Below are 22,993 nucleotides of genomic sequence, written 5' to 3'. Positions count from 1 at the left end.
AGAAGGAATCGCCATTCCTAGCTGATGAATCAAATGATTCTGAAAGGAACGGTGAAAAGTGCGGATCCTGTTTCAGTCTTTAGACTGAAACAGGGTCCGCACTATTCACCTCTCACACAAAGGCGCACTTCTCATGTCTGGTGCTAGTCCAACAAACCCAGGAATGAAGGAGGCCCTGCACTTGCCAGCCCAGAAAATTATCTCATCTCCAAGGAAGGATTCTTACGCTAACGGTTGAAAAGGGCTCCCATTCTTGAAACAGTGGTGAAAGGATGGTGAAATAATACTGAAAACAATCCTGTCTTCCAAGGCTCCGGTGCCAGGTACGGGAAAGACCAAGTTACCTGGGCCTCAGCAGAGTTTTCTCTGCAAAAAGCATCACAGGCTTCCGGATGCAGAGACCGACCTCATGACAATTACGGTGCAAAACGCTATGGAAATCGCAAATAATTTTCAAAATAGTGGTGATTGCAAAAGTGCCATGATGAACTCGGAAGCACGATCCACACTTTTCCCTTCTCACGGAAATATGCACTTCCCAACTCTGGAGGTAAACAAATCAAACACAGGGCTGACAGAAGACCTGCACTTACACCCCACCCAGAAAACTCAACTAGGAGGAAGGATTCTTATGCTAATGGGTGAAACCTGCTCAGGTTTTTAAAATAGTGGTGAAAACACAGGGCAATAATACTTAAAAGAACACTTTCTTTCTAGTCTCTGGTACCAACTACTAAGAAATGCCAAGTTTCCTGGGCCTCAGCATGCTCTCGTCTGTGAAATCTCTGGTATGCTTAAGGATGCAGAGGCCAACCTTATGACACTTACCGTGAAAAGCGCTAAGGAAAAATACCAAGTAGTTCTCCACCTAGCGGTTATTTCAAAAGTTGTGCCACACACCTCTTGGTACATCGAGTGACTTTGGCCTAGCCTTCGATTGGTCTGGAGAAGGAATCGCCATTCCTAGCTGATGAATCAAATGATTCTGAAAGGAACGGTGAAAAGTGCGGATCCTGTTTCAGTCTTTAGACTGAAACAGGATCCGCACTATTCACCTCTCACACAAAGGCGCACTTCTCATGTCTGGTGCTAGTCCAACAAACCCAGGACTGACAGAGACCCTGCACTTGCCAGCCCAGAAAATTATCTCAGCTCCAAGGAAGGATTCTTACGCTAACGGTTGAAAAGGGCTCCCGTTCTTGAAACAGTGGTGAAAGGATGGTGAAATTATACTGAAAACAATCCTGTCTTCCAAGGCTCCGGTGCCAGGTACGGGAAAGACCAAGTGACCTGGGCCTCAGCAGAGTTTTCTCTGCAAAAAGCATCACAGGCTTCAGGATGCAGAGACCGACCTCATGACAATTACGGTGCAAAACGCTATGGAAATCGTAAATAATTTCCAAAATAGTGGTGATTTCAAAAGTGCCATGATGAAATCTGAAGCACGATCCACACTTTTCCCTTCTCACGGACATATGCACTTCCCAACTCTGGAGGTAAACAAATCAAACACAGGGCTGACAGAAGACCTGCACTTACACCCCACCCAGAAAACTCAACTAGGAGGAGGGATTCTTATGCTAATGGGTGAAACCTGCTCAGGTTTTTAAAATAGTGGTGAAAACACAGGGCAATAATACTTAAAAGAACACTTTCTTTCTAGTCTCTGGTACCAACTACTAAGAAATGCCAAGTTTCCTGGGCCTCAGCATGCTCTCGTCTGTGAAATCTCTGGTATGCTTAAGGATGCAGAGGCCAACCTTATGACACTTACCGTGAAAAGCGCTAAGGAAAAATACCAAGTAGTTCTCCACCTAGCGGTTATTTCAAAAGTTGTGCCACACACCTCTTGGTACATCGAGTGACTTTGGCCTAGCATTCGATTGGTCTGGACAAGGAATCGCCATTCCTAGCTGATGAATCAAATGATTCTGAAAGGAACGGTGAAAAGTGCGGATCCTGTTTCAGTCTTTAGACTGAAACAGGATCCGCACTATTCACCTCTCACACAAAGGCGCACTTCTCATGTCTGGTGCTAGTCCAACAAACCCAGGACTGACAGAGACCCTGCACTTGCCAGCCCAGAAAATTATCTCATCTCCAAGGAAGGATTCTTACGCTAACGGTTGAAAAGGGCTCCCGTTCTTGAAACAGTGGTGAAAGGATGGTGAAATTATACTGAAAACAATCCTGTCTTCCAAGGCTCCGGTGCCAGGTACGGGAAAGACCAAGTTACCTGGGCCTCAGCAGAGTTTTCTCTGCAAAAAGCATCACAGGCTTCAGGATGCAGAGACTGACCTCATGACAATTACGGTGCAAAACCCTATGGAAATCGCAAATAATTTCCAAAATAGTGGTGATTTCAAAAGTGCCATGATGAATTCTGAAGCACGATCCACACTTTTCCCGTCTCACGCAAGTATGCACTTCCCAACTCTGGAGGTAAACAAATCAAACACAGGGCGGACAGAAGACCTGCACTTACACCCCACCCAGAAATCTCAACTAGGAGTAAGTGTTCTTATGCTAACGGGTGAAACCTGCTCAGGTTTTGAAAATAATGGTGAAACCACAGGGCAATACTACTTAAAAGAACATTTTATTTATAGTCTCTAGGACGAACGACTGGAAATGCCAAGTTTCCTGGGCCTCAGCATGCTCTCGTCTGTGAAATCTCTGGTATGCTTAAGGATGCAGAGGCCAACCTTATTACACTTAGGGTGAAAAGCGCTATGGAAAAATACCAAATAGTTCTCCACCTAGCGGTTATTTCAAAAGTTGTGCCACACACCTCTTGGAAACATCGAGTGACGTTGGCCTAGTCTTCGATTGGTCTGGAGAAGGAATCGCCATTCCTAGCTGATGAATCAAATGATTCTGAAAGAAACGGTGAAAAGTGTGGAACCTGTTTCAGTCTTTAGACTGAAACAGGATCCGCACTATTCACCTCTCACACAAAGGCGCACTTCTCATGTCTGGTGCCAGTCCAACAAACCCAGGACTGACAGAGGCCCTGCACTTGCCAGCCCAGAAAATTATCTCATCTCCAAGGAAGGATTCTTACGCTAACAGTTGAAAAGGGCTCCCTTTCCTGAAACAGTGGTGAAAGGATGGTGAAATTAATCCTGAAACCATCCTGTATTCCAAGGCTCCGGTGCCAGGTACGGGAAAGACCAAGTGACCTGGGCCTCAGCAGACTTTTCTCTGCAAAAAGCATCATAGGCTTCAGGATGCAGAGACCGACCTCATGAGGATTACGGTGCAAAACGGTATGGAAATTGCAAATAATTTCCAACAGAGTGGTGATTTCAAAAGTGCCAGGATGAAATCTGAAGCACGATCCACACTTTTCCAATCTCACGGAAATATGCACTTCCCAACTCTGGAGGTAAACAAATCAAACACAGGGCTGACAGAAGCCCTGCACTTACACCCCACCCAGAAATCTCAACTAGGAGGAAGGATTCTTATGCTAATGGGTGAAACCTGCTCAGGTTTTTAAAATAGTGGTGAAAACACAGGGCAATATTACTTAAAAGAACACTTTCTTTCTAGGCTCTAGTACCAACTACTGGAAATGCCAAGTTTCCTGGGCCTCAGCATGCTCTCGTCTGTGAAATCTCTGGTATGCTTAAGGATGCAGAGGCCAACCTTATGACACTTACGGTGAAAAGCGCAATGGAAAAATACCAAATAGTTCTCCACCTAGCGGTTATTTCAAAAGTTGTGCCACACACCTCTTGGAAACATCGAGTGACTTTGGCCTAGCCTTTGAATGGTCTGGGGAGGAATCGCCATTCCTAGCTGATGAATCAAATGATTCTGAAAGGAACGGTGAAAAGTGCGGATCCAGTTTCAGTCTTTAGACTGAAACAGGATCCGCACTATTCACCTCTCACACAAAGGCGCACTTCTCATGTCTGGTGCTAGTCCAACAAACCCAGGACTGACAGAGGCCCTGCACTTGCCACCCCAGAATATTATCTGATCTCCTAAGAAGGATTCTTACCCTAAGGGTTGAAAAGGGCTCCCATTCTTGAAACAGTGGTGAAAGGATGGTGAAATAATACTGAAAACAATCCTGTCATCCAAGGCTCCGGTGCCAGTTATGAGAAAGACCAAGTTACCTGGGCCTCAGCAGAGTTTTCTCTGCGAAAAGCATCATAGGCTTCAGGATGCAGAGACCAAGCTCATGACAATTACGGTGCAAAACGCTATGGAAATCGCAAATAATAACCAACATACTGGTGATTGCAAAAGTTTCACCATGAAATCTGAAGCAGGATCCACACTTTTCCCATCTCAAGCTAATATGCACTTCCCAACTCTGGAGGTAAACAAATCAAACACAGGGCTGACAGAAGACCTGCACTTACACCCCACCCAGAACACTCAACTAGGAGGAAGGATTCTTATGCTAATGGGTGAAACCTGCTCAGGTTTTTAAAATAGTGGTGAAAACACAGGGCAATAATACTTAAAAGAACAATTTTTTTCTAGGCTCTAGTACCAACTACTGGAAATGCCAGGTTTCCTGGGCCTCAGCATGCTCTCGTCTGTGAAATCTCTGGTATGCTTAAGGATGCAGAGGCCAACCTTATGACACTTACGGTGAAAAGCGCTATGGAAAACTACCAAATAGTTCTCCACCTAGCGGTTATTTCAAAAGTTGTGCCACACACCTCTTGGAAACATCCAGTGACTTTGGCCTAGCCTTCGATTGGTCTGGAGAAGGAATCGCCATTCCTAGCTGATGAATCAAATAATTCTGAAAGGAACGGTGAAAAGTGCGGATCCTGTTTCAGTCTTTAGACTGAAACAGGATCCGCACTATTCACCTCTCACACAAAGGCGCACTTCTCATGTCTGGTGCTAGTCCAACAAACCCAGGACTGACAGAGACCCTGCACTTGCCAGCCCAGAAAATTATCTCAGCTCCAAGGAAGGATTCTTACGCTAACGGTTGAAAAGGGCTCCCGTTCTTGAAACAGTGGTGAAAGGATGGTGAAATTATACTGAAAACAATCCTGTCTTCCAAGGCTCCGGTGCCAGGTACGGGAAAGACCAAGTGACCTGGGCCTCAGCAGAGTTTTCTCTGCAAAAAGCATCACAGGCTTCAGGATGCAGAGACCGACCTCATGACAATTACGGTGCAAAACGCTATGGAAATCGTAAATAATTTCCAAAATAGTAGTGATTTCAAAAGTGCCATGATGAAATCTGAAGCACGATTCACCCTTTTCCCTTCTGACAGACATATGCACTTCCCAACTCTGGAGGTAAACAAATCAAACACAGGGCTGACAGAAGACCTGCACTTACACCCCACCCAGAAAACTCAACTAGGAGGAGGGATTCTTATGCTAATGGGTGAAACCTGCTCAGGTTTTTAAAATAGTGGTGAAAACACAGGGCAATAATACTTCAAAGAACACTTTCTTTCTAGTCTCTGGTACCAACTACTGGAAATGCCAAGTTTCCTGGGCCTCAGCATGCTCTCGTCTGTGAAATCTCTGGTATGCTTAAGGATGCAGAGGCCAACCTTATGACACTTACCGTGAAAAGCGCTAAGGAAAAATACCAAGTAGTTCTCCACCTAGCGGTTATTTCAAAAGTTGTGCCACACACCTCTTGGTACATCGAGTGACTTTGGCCTAGCATTCGATTGGTCTGGAGAAGGAATCGCCATTCCTAGCTGATGAATCAAATGATTCTGAAAGGAACGGTGAAAAGTGCGGATCCTGTTTCAGTCTTTAGACTGAAACAGGATCCGCACTATTCACCTCTCACACAAAGGCGCACTTCTCATGTCTGGTGCTAGTCCAACAAACCCAGGACTGACAGAGACCCTGCACTTGCCAGCCCAGAAAATTATCTCATCTCCAAGGAAGGATTCTTACGCTAACGGTTGAAAAGGGCTCCCGTTCTTGAAACAGTGGTGAAAGGATGGTGAAATTATACTGAAAACAATCCTGTCTTCCAAGGCTCCGGTGCCAGGTACGGGAAAGACCAAGTGACCTGGGCCTCAGCAGAGTTTTCTCTGCAAAAAGCATCACAGGCTTCAGGATGCAGAGACTGACCTCATGACAATTACGGTGCAAAACCCTATGGAAATCGCAAATAATTTCCAAAATAGTGGTGATTTCAAAAGTGCCATGATGAAATCTGAAGCACGATCCACACTTTTCCCATCTCACGCAAGTATGCACTTCCCAACTCTGGAGGTATACAAATCAAACACAGGGCGGACAGAAGACCTGCACTTACACCCCACCCAGAAATCTCAACTAGGAGTAAGGGTTCTTATGCTAACGGGTGAAACCTGCTCAGGTTTTGAAAATAATGGTGAAACCACAGGGCAATACTACTTAAAAGAACATTTTCTTTATAGTCTCTAGGACGAACTACTGGAAATGCCAAGTTTCCTGGGCCTCAGCATGCTCTCGTCTGTGAAATCTCTGGTATGCTTAAGGATGCAGAGGCCAACCTTATTACACTTAGGGTGAAAAGCGCTATGGAAAAATACCAAATAGTTCTCCACCTAGCGGTTATTTCAAAAGTTGTGCCACACACCTCTTGGAAACATCGAGTGACTTTGGCCTAGTCTTCGATTGGTCTGGAGAAGGAATCGCCATTCCTAGCTGATGAATCAAATGATTCTGAAAGAAACGGTGAAAAGTGCGGAACCTGTTTCAGTCTTTAGACTGAAACAGGATCCGCACTATTCACCTCTCACACAAAGGCGCACTTCTCATGTCTGGTGCTAGTCCAACAAACCCAGGACTGACAGAGGCCCTGCACTTGCCAGCCCATAAAATTATCTCATCTCCAAGGAAGGATTCTTACGCTAACAGTTGAAAAGGGCTCCCGTTCCTGAAACAGTGGTGAAAGGATGGTGAAATAATCCTGAAACCATCCTGTATTCCAAGGCTCCGGTGCCAGGTACGGGAAAGACCAAGTTACCTGGGCCTCAGCAGACTTTTCTCTGCAAAAAGCATCATAGGCTTCAGGATGCAGAGACCGACCTCATGAGGATTACGGTGCAAAACGGTATGGAAATTGCAAATAATTTCCAACAGAGTGGTGATTTCAAAAGTGCCAGGATGAAATCTGAAGCACGATCCACACTTTTCCAATCTCACGGAAATATGCACTTCCCAACTCTGGAGGTAAACAAATCAAACACAGGGCTGACAGAAGCCCTGCACTTACACCCCACCCAGAAATCTCAACTAGGAGGAAGGATTCTTATGCTAATGGGTGAAACCTGCTCAGGTTTTTAAAATAGTGGTGAAAACACAGGGCAATATTACTTAAAAGAACACTTTCTTTCTAGGCTCTAGTACCAACTACTGGAAATGCCAAGTTTCCTGGGCCTCAGCATGCTCTCGTCTGTGAAATCTCTGGTATGCTTAAGGATGCAGAGGCCAACCTTATGACACTTACGGTGAAAAGCGCTACGGAAAAATACCAAATAGTTCTCCACCTAGCGGTTATTTCAAAAGTTGTGAAACACACCTCTTGGAAACATCGAGTGACTTTGGCCTACCCTTTGATTGGTCTGGGGAGGAATCGCCATTCCTAGCTGATGAATCAAATGATTCTGAAAGGAACGGTGAAAAGTGCGGATCCTGTTTCAGTCTTTAGACTGAAACAGGATCCGCACTATTCACCTCTCACACAAAGGCGCACTTCTCATGTCTGGTGCTAGTCCAACAAACCCAGGACTGACAGAGGCCCTGCACTTGCCACCCCAGAATATTATCTGATCTCCTAAGAAGGATTCTTACCCTAAGGGTTGAAAAGGGCTCCCATTCTTGAAACAGTGGTGAAAGGATGGTGAAATAATACTGAAAACAATCCTGTCATCCAAGGCTCCGGTGCCAGTTATGAGAAAGACCAAGTTACCTGGGCCTCAGCAGAGTTTTCTCTGCGAAAAGCATCATAGGCTTCAGGATGCAGAGACCAAGCTCATGACTATTACGGTGCAAAACGCTATTGAAATCGCAAATAATAACCAACATACTGGTGATTGCAAAAGTTTCACCATGAAATCTGAAGCAGGATCCACACTTTTCCCATCTCAAGCTAATATGCACTTCCCAACTCTGGAGGTAAACAAATCAAACACAGGGCTGACAGAAGACCTGCACTTACACCCCACCCAGAACACTCAACTAGGAGGAAGGATTCTTATGCTAATGGGTGAAACCTGCTCAGGTTTTTAAAATAGTGGTGAAAACACAGGGCAATAATACTTAAAAGAACAATTTTTTTCTAGGCTCTAGTACCAACTACTGGAAATGCCAGGTTTCCTGGGCCTCAGCATGCTCTCGTCTGTGAAATCTCTGGTATGCTTAAGGATGCAGAGGCCAACCTTATGACACTTACGGTGAAAAGCGCTATGGAAAACTACCAAATAGTTCTCCACCTAGCGGTTATTTCAAAAGTTGTGCCACACACCTCTTGGAAAATCCAGTGACTTTGGCCTAGCCTTCGATTGGTCTGGAGAAGGAATCGCCATTCCTAGCTGATGAATCAAATGATTCTGAAAGGAACGGTGAAAAGTGCGGATCCTGTTTCAGTCTTTAGACTGAAACAGGATCCGCACTATTCACCTCTCACACAAAGGCGCACTTCTCATGTCTGGTGCTAGTCCAACAAACCCAGGACTGACAGAGACCCTGCACTTGCCAGCCCAGAAAATTATCTCAGCTCCAAGGAAGGATTCTTACGCTAACGGTTGAAAAGGGCTCCCATTCTTGAAACAGTGGTGAAAGGATGGTGAAATAATACTGAAAACAATCCTGTCTTCCAAGGCTCCGGTGCCAGGTACGGGAAAGACCAAGTTACCTGGGCCTCAGCAGAGTTTTCTCTGCAAAAAGCATCACAGGCTTCAGGATGCAGAGACCGACCTCATGACAATTACGGTGCAAAACGCTATGGAAATCGTAAATAATTTCCAAAATAGTGGTGATTTCAAAAGTGCCATGATGAAATCTGAAGCACGATCCACACTTTTCGCTTCTCACGGACATATGCACTTCCCAACTCTGGAGGTAAACAAATCAAACACAGGGCTGACAGAAGACCTGCACTTACACCCCACCCAGAAAACTCAACTAGGAGGAGGGATTCTTATGCTAATGGGTGAAACCTGCTCAGGTTTTTAAAATAGTGGTGAAAACACAGGGCAATAATACTTAAAAGAACACTTTCTTTCTAGTCTCTGGTACCAACTACTAAGAAATGCCAAGTTTCCTGGGCCTCAGCATGCTCTCGTCTGTGAAATCTCTGGTATGCTTAAGGATGCAGAGGCCAACCTTATGACACTTACCGTGAAAAGCGCTAAGGAAAAATACCAAATTGTTCTCCACCTAGCGGTTATTTCAAAAGTTGTGCCACACACCTCTTGGTACATCGAGTGACTTTGGCCTAGCATTCGATTGGTCTGGACAAGGAATCGCCATTCCTAGCTGATGAATCAAATGATTCTGAAAGGAACGGTGAAAAGTGCGGATCCTGTTTCAGTCTTTAGACTGAAACAGGATCCGCACTATTCACATCTCACACAAAGGCGCACTTCTCATGTCTGGTGCTAGTCCAACAAACCCAGGACTGAAGGAGGCCCTGCACTTGCCAGCCCAGAAAATTATCTCATCTCCAAGGAAGGATTCTTACGCTAACGGTTGAAAAGGGCTCCCATTCTTGAAACAGTGGTGAAAGGATGGTGAAATAATACTGAAAACAATCCTGTCTTCCAAGGCTCCGGTGCCAGGTACGGGAAAGACCAAGTGACCTGGGCCTCAGCAGAGTTTTCTCTGCAAAAAGCATCACAGGCTTCCGGATGCAGAGACCGACCTCATGACAATTACGGTGCAAAACGCTATGGAAATCGCAAATAATTTTCAAAATAGTGGTGATTGCAAAAGTGCCATGATGAAATCTGAAGCACGATCCACACTTTTCCCTTCTCACGGAAATATGCACTTCCCAACTCTGGAGGTAAACAAATCAAACACAGGGCTGACAGAAGACCTGCACTTACACCCCACCCAGAAAACCCAACTAGGAGGAAGGATTCTTATGCTAATGGGTGAAACCTGCTCAGGTTTTTAAAATAGTGGTGAAAACACAGGGCAATAATACTTAAAAGAACACTTTCTTTCTAGTCTCTGGTACCAACTACTAAGAAATGCCAAGTTTCCTGGGCCTCAGCATGCTCTCGTCTGTGAAATCTCTGGTATGCTTAAGGATGCAGAGGCCAACCTTATGACACTTACGGTGAAAAGCGCTACGGAAAAATACCAAGTAGTTCTCCACCTAGCGGTTATTTCAAAAGTTGTGCCACACACCTCTTGGTACATCGAGTGACTTTGGCCTAGCCTTCGATTGGTCTGGAGAAGGAATCGCCATTCCTAGCTGATGAATCAAATGATTCTGAAAGGAACGGTGAAAAGTGCGGATCCTGTTTCAGTCTTTAGACTGAAACAGGATCCGCACTATTCACCTCTCACACAAAGGCGCACTTCTCATGTCTGGTGCTAGTCCAACAAACCCAGGACTGACAGAGACCCTGCACTTGCCAGCCCAGAAAATTATCTCAGCTCCAAGGAAGGATTCTTACGCTAACGGTTGAAAAGGGCTCCCGTTCTTGAAACAGTGGTGAAAGGATGGTGAAATTATACTGAAAACAATCCTGTCTTCCAAGGCTCCGGTGCCAGGTACGGGAAAGACCAAGTGACCTGGGCCTCAGCAGAGTTTTCTCTGCAAAAAGCATCACAGGCTTCAGGATGCAGAGACCGACCTCATGACAATTACGGTGCAAAACGCTATGGAAATCGTAAATAATTTCCAAAATAGTGGTGATTTCAAAAGTGCCATGATGAAATCTGAAGCACGATCCACACTTTTCCCTTCTCACGGACATATGCACTTCCCAACTCTGGAGGTAAACAAATCAAACACAGGGCTGACAGAAGACCTGCACTTACACCCCACCCAGAAAACTCAACTAGGAGGAGGGATTCTTATGCTAATGGGTGAAACCTGCTCAGGTTTTTAAAATAGTGGTGAAAACACAGGGCAATAATACTTAAAAGAACACTTTCTTTCTAGTCTCTGGTACCAACTACTAAGAAATGCCAAGTTTCCTGGGCCTCAGCATGCTCTCGTCTGTGAAATCTCTGGTATGCTTAAGGATGCAGAGGCCAACCTTATGACACTTACCGTGAAAAGCGCTAAGGAAAAATACCAAGTAGTTCTCCACCTAGCGGTTATTTCAAAAGTTGTGCCACACACCTCTTGGTACATCGAGTGACTTTGGCCTAGCATTCGATTGGTCTGGACAAGGAATCGCCATTCCTAGCTGATGAATCAAATGATTCTGAAAGGAACGGTGAAAAGTGCGGATCCTGTTTCAGTCTTTAGACTGAAACAGGATCCGCACTATTCACCTCTCACACAAAGGCGCACTTCTCATGTCTGGTGCTAGTCCAACAAACCCAGGACTGACAGAGGCCCTGCACTTGCCAGCCCAGAAAATTATCTCATCTCCAAGGAAGGATTCTTACGCTAACGGTTGAAAAGGGCTCCCGTTCTTGAAACAGTGGTGAAAGGATGGTGAAATTATACTGAAAACAATCCTGTCTTCCAAGGCTCCGGTGCCAGGTACGGGAAAGACCAAGTTACCTGGGCCTCAGCAGAGTTTTCTCTGCAAAAAGCATCACAGGCTTCAGGATTCAGAGACTGACCTCATGACAATTACGGTGCAAAACCCTATGGAAATCGCAAATAATTTCCAAAATAGTGGTGATTTCAAAAGTGCCATGATGAATTCTGAAGCACGATCCACACTTTTCCCGTCTCACGCAAGTATGCACTTCCCAACTCTGGAGGTAAACAAATCAAACACAGGGCGGACAGAAGACCTGCACTTACACCCCACCCAGAAATCTCAACTAGGAGTAAGTGTTCTTATGCTAACGGGTGAAACCTGCTCAGGTTTTGAAAATAATGGTGAAACCACAGGGCAATACTACTTAAAAGAACATTTTCTTTATAGTCTCTAGGACGAACTACTGGAAATGCCAAGTTTCCTGGGCCTCAGCATGCTCTCGTCTGTGAAATCTCTGGTATGCTTAAGCATGCAGAGGCCAACCTTATTACACTTAGGGTGAAAAGCGCTATGGAAAAATACCAAATAGTTCTCCACCTAGCGGTTATTTCAAAAGTTGTGCCACACACCTCTTGGAAACATCGAGTGACGTTGGCCTAGTCTTCGATTGGTCTGGAGAAGGAATCGCCATTCCTAGCTGATGAATCAAATGATTCTGAAAGAAACGGTGAAAAGTGTGGAACCTGTTTCAGTCTTTAGACTGAAACAGGATCCGCACTATTCACCTCTCACACAAAGGCGCACTTCTCATGTCTGGTGCTAGTCCAACAAACCCAGGACTGACAGAGGCCCTGCACTTGCCAGCCCAGAAAATTATCTCATCTCCAAGGAAGGATTCTTACGCTAACAGTTGAAAAGGGCTCCCTTTCCTGAAACAGTGGTGAAAGGATGGTGAAATTAATCCTGAAACCATCCTGTATTCCAAGGCTCCGGTGCCAGGTACGGGAAAGACCAAGTGACCTGGGCCTCAGCAGACTTTTCTCTGCAAAAAGCATCATAGGCTTCAGGATGCAGAGACCGACCTCATGAGGATTACGGTGCAAAACGGTATGGAAATTGCAAATAATTTCCAACAGAGTGGTGATTTCAAAAGTGCCAGGATGAAATCTGAAGCACGATCCACACTTTTCCAATCTCACGGAAATATGCACTTCCCAACTCTGGAGGTAAACAAATCAAACACAGGGCTGACAGAAGCCCTGCACTTACACCCCACCCAGAAATCTCAACTAGGAGGAAGGATTCTTATGCTAATGGGTGAAACCTGCTCAGGTTTTTAAAATAGTGGTGAAAACACAGGGCAATATTACTTAAAAGAACACTTTCTTTCTAGGCTCTAGTACCAACTACTGGAAATGCCAAGTTTCCTGGGCCTCAGCATGCTCTCGTCTGTGACATCTCTGGTATGCTTAAGGATGCAGAGGCCAACCTTATGACACTTACGGTGAAAAGCGCAATGGAAAAATACCAAATAGTTCTCCACCTAGCGGTTATTTCAAAAGTTGTGCCACACACCTCTTGGAAACATCGAGTGACTTTGGCCTAGCCTTTGAATGGTCTGGGGAGGAATCGCCATTCCTAGCTGATGAATCAAATGATTCTGAAAGGAACGGTGAAAAGTGCGGATCCAGTTTCAGTCTTTAGACTGAAACAGGATCCGCACTATTCACCTCTCACACAAAGGCGCACTTCTCATGTCTGGTGCTAGTCCAACAAACCCAGGACTGACAGAGGCCCTGCACTTGCCACCCCAGAATATTATCTGATCTCCTAAGAAGGATTCTTACCCTAAGGGTTGAAAAGGGCTCCCATTCTTGAAACAGTGGTGAAAGGATGGTGAAATAATACTGAAAACAATCCTGTCATCCAAGGCTCCGGTGCCAGTTATGAGAAAGACCAAGTTACCTGGGCCTCAGCAGAGTTTTCTCTGCGAAAAGCATCATAGGCTTCAGGATGCAGAGACCAAGCTCATGACTATTACGGTGCAAAACGCTATGGAAATCGCAAATAATAACCAACATACTGGTGATTGCAAAAGTTTCACCATGAAATCTGAAGCAGGATCCACACTTTTCCCATCTCAAGCTAATATGCACTTCCCAACTCTGGAGGTAAACAAATCAAACACAGGGCTGACAGAAGACCTGCACTTACACCCCACCCAGAACACTCAACTAGGAGGAAGGATTCTTATGCTAATGGGTGAAACCTGCTCAGGTTTTTAAAATAGTGGTGAAAACACAGGGCAATAATACTTAAAAGAACAATTTTTTTCTAGGCTCTAGTACCAACTACTGGAAATGCCAGGTTTCCTGGGCCTCAGCATGCTCTCGTCTGTGAAATCTCTGGTATGCTTAAGGATGCAGAGGCCAACCTTATGACACTTACCGTGAAAAGCGCTATGGAAAACTACCAAATAGTTCTCCACCTAGCGGTTATTTCAAAAGTTGTGCCACACACCTCTTGGAAACATCCAGTGACTTTGGCCTAGCCTTCGATTGGTCTGGACAAGGAATCGCCATTCCTAGCTGATGAATCAAATGATTCTGAAAGGAACGGTGAAAAGTGCGGATCCTGTTTCAGTCTTTAGACTGAAACAGGATCCGCACTATTCACCTCTCACACAAAGGCGCACTTCTCATGTCTGGTGCTAGTCCAACAAACCCAGGACTGACAGAGGCCCTGCACTTGCCAGCCCAGAAAATTATCTCATCTCCAAGGAAGGATTCTTACGCTAACGGTTGAAAAGGGCTCCCGTTCTTGAAACAGTGGTGAAAGGATGGTGAAATTATACTGAAAACAATCCTGTCTTCCAAGGCTCCGGTGCCAGGTACGGGAAAGACCAAGTTACCTGGGCCTCAGCAGAGTTTTCTCTGCAAAAAGCATCACAGGCTTCAGGATTCAGAGACTGACCTCATGACAATTACGGTGCAAAACCCTATGGAAATCGCAAATAATTTCCAAAATAGTGGTGATTTCAAAAGTGCCATGATGAATTCTGAAGCACGATCCACACTTTTCCCGTCTCACGCAAGTATGCACTTCCCAACTCTGGAGGTAAACAAATCAAACACAGGGCGGACAGAAGACCTGCACTTACACCCCACCCAGAAATCTCAACTAGGAGTAAGTGTTCTTATGCTAACGGGTGAAACCTGCTCAGGTTTTGAAAATAATGGTGAAACCACAGGGCAATACTACTTAAAAGAACATTTTCTTTATAGTCTCTAGGACGAACTACTGGAAATGCCAAGTTTCCTGGGCCTCAGCATGCTCTCGTCTGTGAAATCTCTGGTATGCTTAAGCATGCAGAGGCCAACCTTATTACACTTAGGGTGAAAAGCGCTATGGAAAAATACCAAATAGTTCTCCACCTAGCGGTTATTTCAAAAGTTGTGCCACACACCTCTTGGAAACATCGAGTGACGTTGGCCTAGTCTTCGATTGGTCTGGAGAAGGAATCGCCATTCCTAGCTGATGAATCAAATGATTCTGAAAGAAACGGTGAAAAGTGTGGAACCTGTTTCAGTCTTTAGACTGAAACAGGATCCGCACTATTCACCTCTCACACAAAGGCGCACTTCTCATGTCTGGTGCTAGTCCAACAAACCCAGGACTGACAGAGGCCCTGCACTTGCCAGCCCAGAAAATTATCTCATCTCCAAGGAAGGATTCTTACGCTAACAGTTGAAAAGGGCTCCCTTTCCTGAAACAGTGGTGAAAGGATGGTGAAATTAATCCTGAAACCATCCTGTATTCCAAGGCTCCGGTGCCAGGTACGGGAAAGACCAAGTGACCTGGGCCTCAGCAGACTTTTCTCTGCAAAAAGCATCATAGGCTTCAGGATGCAGAGACCGACCTCATGAGGATTACGGTGCAAAACGGTATGGAAATTGCAAATAATTTCCAACAGAGTGGTGATTTCAAAAGTGCCAGGATGAAATCTGAAGCACGATCCACACTTTTCCAATCTCACGGAAATATGCACTTCCCAACTCTGGAGGTAAACAAATCAAACACAGGGCTGACAGAAGCCCTGCACTTACACCCCACCCAGAAATCTCAACTAGGAGGAAGGATTCTTATGCTAATGGGTGAAACCTGCTCAGGTTTTTAAAATAGTGGTGAAAACACAGGGCAATATTACTTAAAAGAACACTTTCTTTCTAGGCTCTAGTACCAACTACTGGAAATGCCAAGTTTCCTGGGCCTCAGCATGCTCTCGTCTGTGACATCTCTGGTATGCTTAAGGATGCAGAGGCCAACCTTATGACACTTACGGTGAAAAGCGCAATGGAAAAATACCAAATAGTTCTCCACCTAGCGGTTATTTCAAAAGTTGTGCCACACACCTCTTGGAAACATCGAGTGACTTTGGCCTAGCCTTTGAATGGTCTGGGGAGGAATCGCCATTCCTAGCTGATGAATCAAATGATTCTGAAAGGAACGGTGAAAAGTGCGGATCCAGTTTCAGTCTTTAGACTGAAACAGGATCCGCACTATTCACCTCTCACACAAAGGCGCACTTCTCATGTCTGGTGCTAGTCCAACAAACCCAGGACTGACAGAGGCCCTGCACTTGCCACCCCAGAATATTATCTGATCTCCTAAGAAGGATTCTTACCCTAAGGGTTGAAAAGGGCTCCCATTCTTGAAACAGTGGTGAAAGGATGGTGAAATAATACTGAAAACAATCCTGTCATCCAAGGCTCCGGTGCCAGTTATGAGAAAGACCAAGTTACCTGGGCCTCAGCAGAGTTTTCTCTGCGAAAAGCATCATAGGCTTCAGGATGCAGAGACCAAGCTCATGACTATTACGGTGCAAAACGCTATGGAAATCGCAAATAATAACCAACATACTGGTGATTGCAAAAGTTTCACCATGAAATCTGAAGCAGGATCCACACTTTTCCCATCTCAAGCTAATATGCACTTCCCAACTCTGGAGGTAAACAAATCAAACACAGGGCTGACAGAAGACCTGCACTTACACCCCACCCAGAACACTCAACTAGGAGGAAGGATTCTTATGCTAATGGGTGAAACCTGCTCAGGTTTTTAAAATAGTGGTGAAAACACAGGGCAATAATACTTAAAAGAACAATTTTTTTCTAGGCTCTAGTACCAACTACTGGAAATGCCAGGTTTCCTGGGCCTCAGCATGCTCTCGTCTGTGAAATCTCTGGTATGCTTAAGGATGCAGAGGCCAACCTTATGACACTTACCGTGAAAAGCGCTATGGAAAACTACCAAATAGTTCTCCACCTAGCGGTTATTTCAAAAGTTGTGCCACACACCTCTTGGAAACATCCAGTGACTTTGGCCTAGCCTTCGATTGGTCTGGAGAAGGAATCGCCATTCCTAGCTGATGAATCAAATGATTCTGAAAGGAACGGTGAAAAGTGCGGATCCTGTTTCAGTCTTTAGACTGAAACAGGATCCGCACTATTCACCTCTCACACAAAGGCGCACTTCTCATGTCTGGTGCTAGTCCAACAAACCCAGGACTGACAGAGGCCCTGCACTTGCCAGCCCAGAAAATTATCTCATCTCCAAGGAAGGATTCTTACGCTAACGGTTGAAAAGGGCTCCCGTTCTTGAAACAGTGGTGAAAGGATGGTGAAATTATACTGAAAACAATCCTGTCTTCCAAGGCTCCGGTGCCAGGTACGGGAAAGACCAAGTGACCTGGGCCTCAGCGGAGTTTTCTCTGCAAAAAGCATCACAGGCTTCAGGATGCAGAGACTGACCTCATGACAATTACGGTGCAAAACCCTATGGAAATCGCAAATAATTTCCAAAATAGTGGTGATTTCAAAAGTGCCATGATGAATTCTGAAGCACGATCCACACTTTTCCCATCTCACGCAAGTATGCACTTCCCAACTCTGGAGGTAAACAAATCAAACACAGGGCGGACAGAAGACCTGCACTTACACCCCACCCAGAAATCTCAACTAGGAGTAAGGGTTCTTATGCTAACGGGTGAAACCTGCTCAGGTTTTGAAAATAATGGTGAAACCACAGGGCAATACTACTTAAAAGAACATTTTCTTTATAGTCTCTAGGACGAACTACTGGAAATGCCAAGTTTCCTGGGCCTCAGCATGCTCTCGTCTGTGAAATCTCTGGTATGCTTAAGGATGCAGAGGCCAACCTTATTACACTTAGGGTGAAAAGCGCTATGGAAAAATACCAAATAGTTCTCCACCTAGCGGTTATTTCAAAAGTTGTGCCACACACCTCTTGGAAACATCCAGTGACTTTGGCCTAGCCTTCGATTGGTCTGGAGAAGGAATCGCCATTCCCAGCTGATGAATCAAATGATTCTGAAAGGAACGGTGAAAAGTGCGGATCCTGTTTCAGTCTTTAGACTGAAACAGGGTCCGCACTATTCACCTCTCACACAAAGGCGCACTTCTCATGTCTGGTGCTAGTCCAACAAACCCAGGACTGAAGGAGGCCCTGCACTTGCCAGCCCAGAAAATTATCTCATCTCCAAGGAAGGATTCTTACGCTAACGGTTGAAAAGGGCTCCCATTCTTGAAACAGTGGTGAAAGGATGGTGAAATAATACTGAAAACAATCCTGTCTTCCAAGGCTCCGGTGCCAGGTACGGGAAAGACCAAGTTACCTGGGCCTCAGCAGAGTTTTCTCTGCAAAAAGCATCACAGGCTTCCGGATGCAGAGACCGACCTCATGACAATTACGGTGCAAAACCCTATGGAAATCGCAAATAATTTTCAAAATAGTGGTGATTGCAAAAGTGCCATGATGAAATCTGAAGCACGATCCACACTTTTCCCTTCTCACGGAAATATGCACTTCCCAACTCTGGAGGTAAACAAATCAAACACAGGGCTGACAGAAGACCTGCACTTACACCCCACCCAGAAAACTCAACTAGGAGGAAGGATTCTTATGCTAATGGGTGAAACCTGCTCAGGTTTTGAAAATAGTGGTGAAAACACAGGGCAATAATACTTCAAAGAACACTTTCTTTCTAGTCTCTGGTACCAACTACTAAGAAATGCCAAGTTTCCTGGGCCTCAGCATGCTCTCGTCTGTGAAATCTCTGGTATGCTTAAGGATGCAGAGGCCAACCTTATTACACTTAGGGTGAAAAGCGCTATGGAAAAATACCAAATAGTTCTCCACCTAGCGGTTATTTCAAAAGTTGTGCCACACACCTCTTGGAAACATCGAGTGACTTTGGCCTAGTCTTCGATTGGTCTGGAGAAGGAATCGCCATTCCTAGCTGATGAATCAAATGATTCTGAAAGAAACGGTGAAAAGTGCGGAACCTGTTTCAGTCTTTAGACTGAAACAGGATCCGCACTATTCACCTCTCACACAAAGGCGCACTTCTCATGTCTGGTGCTAGTCCAACAAACCCAGGACTGACAGAGGCCCTGCACTTGCCAGCCCATAAAATTATCTCATCTCCAAGGAAGGATTCTTACGCTAACAGTTGAAAAGGGCTCCCGTTCCTGAAACAGTGGTGAAAGGATGGTGAAATAATCCTGAAACCATCCTGTATTCCAAGGCTCCGGTGCCAGGTACGGGAAAGACCAAGTTACCTGGGCCTCAGCAGACTTTTCTCTGCAAAAAGCATCATAGGCTTCAGGATGCAGAGACCGACCTCATGAGGATTACGGTGCAAAACGGTATGGAAATTGCAAATAATTTCCAACAGAGTGGTGATTTCAAAAGTGCCAGGATGAAATCTGAAGCACGATCCACATTTTTCCAATCTCACGGAAATATGCACTTCCCAACTCTGGAGGTAAACAAATCAAACACAGGGCTGACAGAAGCCCTGCACTTACACCCCACCCAGAAATCTCAACTAGGAGGAAGGATTCTTATGGTAATGGGTGAAACCTGCTCAGGTTTTTAAAATAGTGGTGAAAACACAGGGCAATATTACTTAAAAGAACACTTTCTTTCTAGGCTCTAGTACCAACTACTGGAAATGCCAAGTTTCCTGGGCCTCAGCATGCTCTCGTCTGTGAAATCTCTGGTATGCTTAAGGATGCAGAGGCCAACCTTATGACACTTACGGTGAAAAGCGCTATGGAAAAATACCAAATAGTTCTCCACCTAGCGGTTATTTCAAAAGTTGTGCCACACACCTCTTGGAAACATCGAGTGACTTTGGCCTAGCCTTTGATTGGTCTGGGGAGGAATCGCCATTCCTAGCTGATGAATCAAATGATTCTGAAAGGAACGGTGAAAAGTGCGGATCCAGTTTCAGTCTTTAGACTGAAACAGGATCCGCACTATTCACCTCTCACACAAAGGCGCACTTCTCATGTCTGGTGCTAGTCCAACAAACCCAGGACTGACAGAGGCCCTGCACTTGCCACCCCAGAATATTATCTGATCTCCTAAGAAGGATTCTTACCCTAAGGGTTGAAAAGGGCTCCCATTCTTGAAACAGTGGTGAAAGGATGGTGAAATAATACTGAAAACAATCCTGTCATCCAAGGCTCCGGTGCCAGTTATGAGAAAGACCAAGTTACCTGGGCCTCAGCAGAGTTTTCTCTGCGAAAAGCATCATAGGCTTCAGGATGCAGAGACCAAGCTCATGACTATTACGGTGCAAAACGCTATGGAAATCGCAAATAATAACCAACATACTGGTGATTGCAAAAGTTTGACCATGAAATCTGAAGCAGGATCCACACTTTTCCCATCTCAAGCTAATATGCACTTCCCAACTCTGGAGGTAAACAAATCAAACACAGGGCTGACAGAAGACCTGCACTTACACCCCACCCAGAACACTCAACTAGGAGGAAGGATTCTTATGCTAATGGGTGAAACCTGCTCAGGTTTTTAAAATAGTGGTGAAAACACAGGGCAATAATACTTAAAAGAACAATTTTTTTCTAGGCTCTAGTACCAACTACTGGAAATGCCAGGTTTCCTGGGCCTCAGCATGCTCTCGTCTGTGAAATCTCTGGTATGCTTAAGGATGCAGAGGCCAACCTTATGACACTTACGGTGAAAAGCGCTATGGAAAACTACCAAATAGTTCTCCACCTAGCGGTTATTTCAAAAGTTGTGCCACACACCTCTTGGAAAATCCAGTGACTTTGGCCTAGCCTTCGATTGGTCTGGAGAAGGAATCGCCATTCCTAGCTGATGAATCAAATGATTCTGAAAGGAACGGTGAAAAGTGCGGATCCTGTTTCAGTCTTTAGACTGAAACAGGATCCGCACTATTCACCTCTCACACAAAGGCGCACTTCTCATGTCTGGTGCTAGTCCAACAAACCCAGGACTGACAGAGACCCTGCACTTGCCAGCCCAGAAAATTATCTCAGCTCCAAGGAAGGATTCTTACGCTAACGGTTGAAAAGGGCTCCCATTCTTGAAACAGTGGTGAAAGGATGGTGAAATTATACTGAAAACAATCCTGTCTTCCAAGGCTCCGGTGCCAGGTACGGGAAAGACCAAGTTACCTGGGCCTCAGCAGAGTTTTCTCTGCAAAAAGCATCACAGGCTTCAGGATGCAGAGACCGACCTCATGACAATTACGGTGCAAAACGCTATGGAAATCGCAAATAATTTTCAAAATAGTGGTGATTGCAAAAGTGCCATGATGAAATCTGAAGCACGATCCACACTTTTCCCTTCTCACGGACATATGCACTTCCCAACTCTGGAGGTAAACAAATCAAACACAGGGCTGACAGAAGACCTGCACTTACACCCCACCCAGAAAACTCAACTAGGAGGAGGGATTCTTATGCTAATGGGTGAAACCTGCTCAGGTTTTTAAAATAGTGGTGAAAACACAGGGCAATAATACTTAAAAGAACACTTTCTTTCTAGTCTCTGGTACCAACTACTAAGAAATGCCAAGTTTCCTGGGCCTCAGCATGCTCTCGTCTGTGAAATCTCTGGTATGCTTAAGGATGCAGAGGCCAACCTTATGACACTTACCGTGAAAAGCGCTAAGGAAAAATACCAAATTGTTCTCCACCTAGCGGTTATTTCAAAAGTTGTGCCACACACCTCTTGGTACATCGAGTGACTTTGGCCTAGCCTTCGATTGGTCTGGACAAGGAATCGCCATTCCTAGCTGATGAATCAAATGATTCTGAAAGGAACGGTGAAAAGTGCGGATCCTGTTTCAGTCTTTAGACTGAAACAGGATCCGCACTATTCACATCTCACACAAAGGCGCACTTCTCATGTCTGGTGCTAGTCCAACAAACCCAGGACTGAAGGAGGCCCTGCACTTGCCAGCCCAGAAAATTATCTCATCTCCAAGGAAGGATTCTTACGCTAACGGTTGAAAAGGGCTCCCATTCTTGAAACAGTGGTGAAAGGATGGTGAAATAATACTGAAAACAATCCTGTCTTCCAAGCCTCCGGTGCCAGGTACGGGAAAGACCAAGTGACCTGGGCCTCAGCAGAGTTTTCTCTGCAAAAAGCATCACAGGCATCCGGATGCAGAGACCGACCTCATGACAATTACGGTGCAAAACGCTATGGAAATCGCAAATAATCTTCAAAATAGTGGTGATTGCAAAAGTGCCATGATGAAATCTGAAGCACGATCCACACTTTTCCCTTCTCACGGAAATATGCACTTCCCAACTCTGGAGGTAAACAAATCAAACACAGTGCTGACAGAAGACCTACACTTACACCCCACCCAGAAAACCCAACTAGGAGGAAGGATTCTTATGCTAATGGGTGAAACCTGCTCAGGTTTTTAAAATAGTGGTGAAAACACAGGGCAATAATACTTAAAAGAACACTTTCTTTCTAGTCTCTGGTACCAACTACTAAGAAATGCCAAGTTTCCTGGGCCTCAGCATGCTCTCGTCTGTGAAATCTCTGGTATGCTTAAGGATGCAGAGGCCAACCTTATGACACTTACGGTGAAAAGCGCTACGGAAAAATACCAAGTAGTTCTCCACCTAGCGGTTATTTCAAAAGTTGTGCCACACACCTCTTGGTACATCCAGTGACTTTGGCCTAGCCTTCGATTTGTCTGGAGAAGGAATCGCCATTCCTAGCTGATGAATCAAATGATTCTGAAAGGAACGGTGAAAAGTGCGGATCCTGTTTCAGTCTTTAGACTGAAACAGGATCCGCACTATTCACCTCTCACACAAAGGCGCACTTCTCATGTCTGGTGCTAGTCCAACAAACCCAGGACTGACAGAGACCCTGCACTTGCCAGCCCAGAAAATTATCTCAGCTCCAAGGAAGGATTCTTACGCTAACGGTTGAAAAGGGCTCCCGTTCTTGAAACAGTGGTGAAAGGATGGTGAAATTATACTGAAAACAATC

Source organism: Lemur catta, chromosome 9 (genome assembly GCF_020740605.2).
Source record: "Lemur catta isolate mLemCat1 chromosome 9, mLemCat1.pri, whole genome shotgun sequence".
Classification (NCBI taxonomy): domain Eukaryota; kingdom Metazoa; phylum Chordata; class Mammalia; order Primates; family Lemuridae; genus Lemur; species Lemur catta.
The sequence above is the reverse complement of the archived record's forward strand: the minus strand, read 5'-3'. Positions refer to the sequence as shown.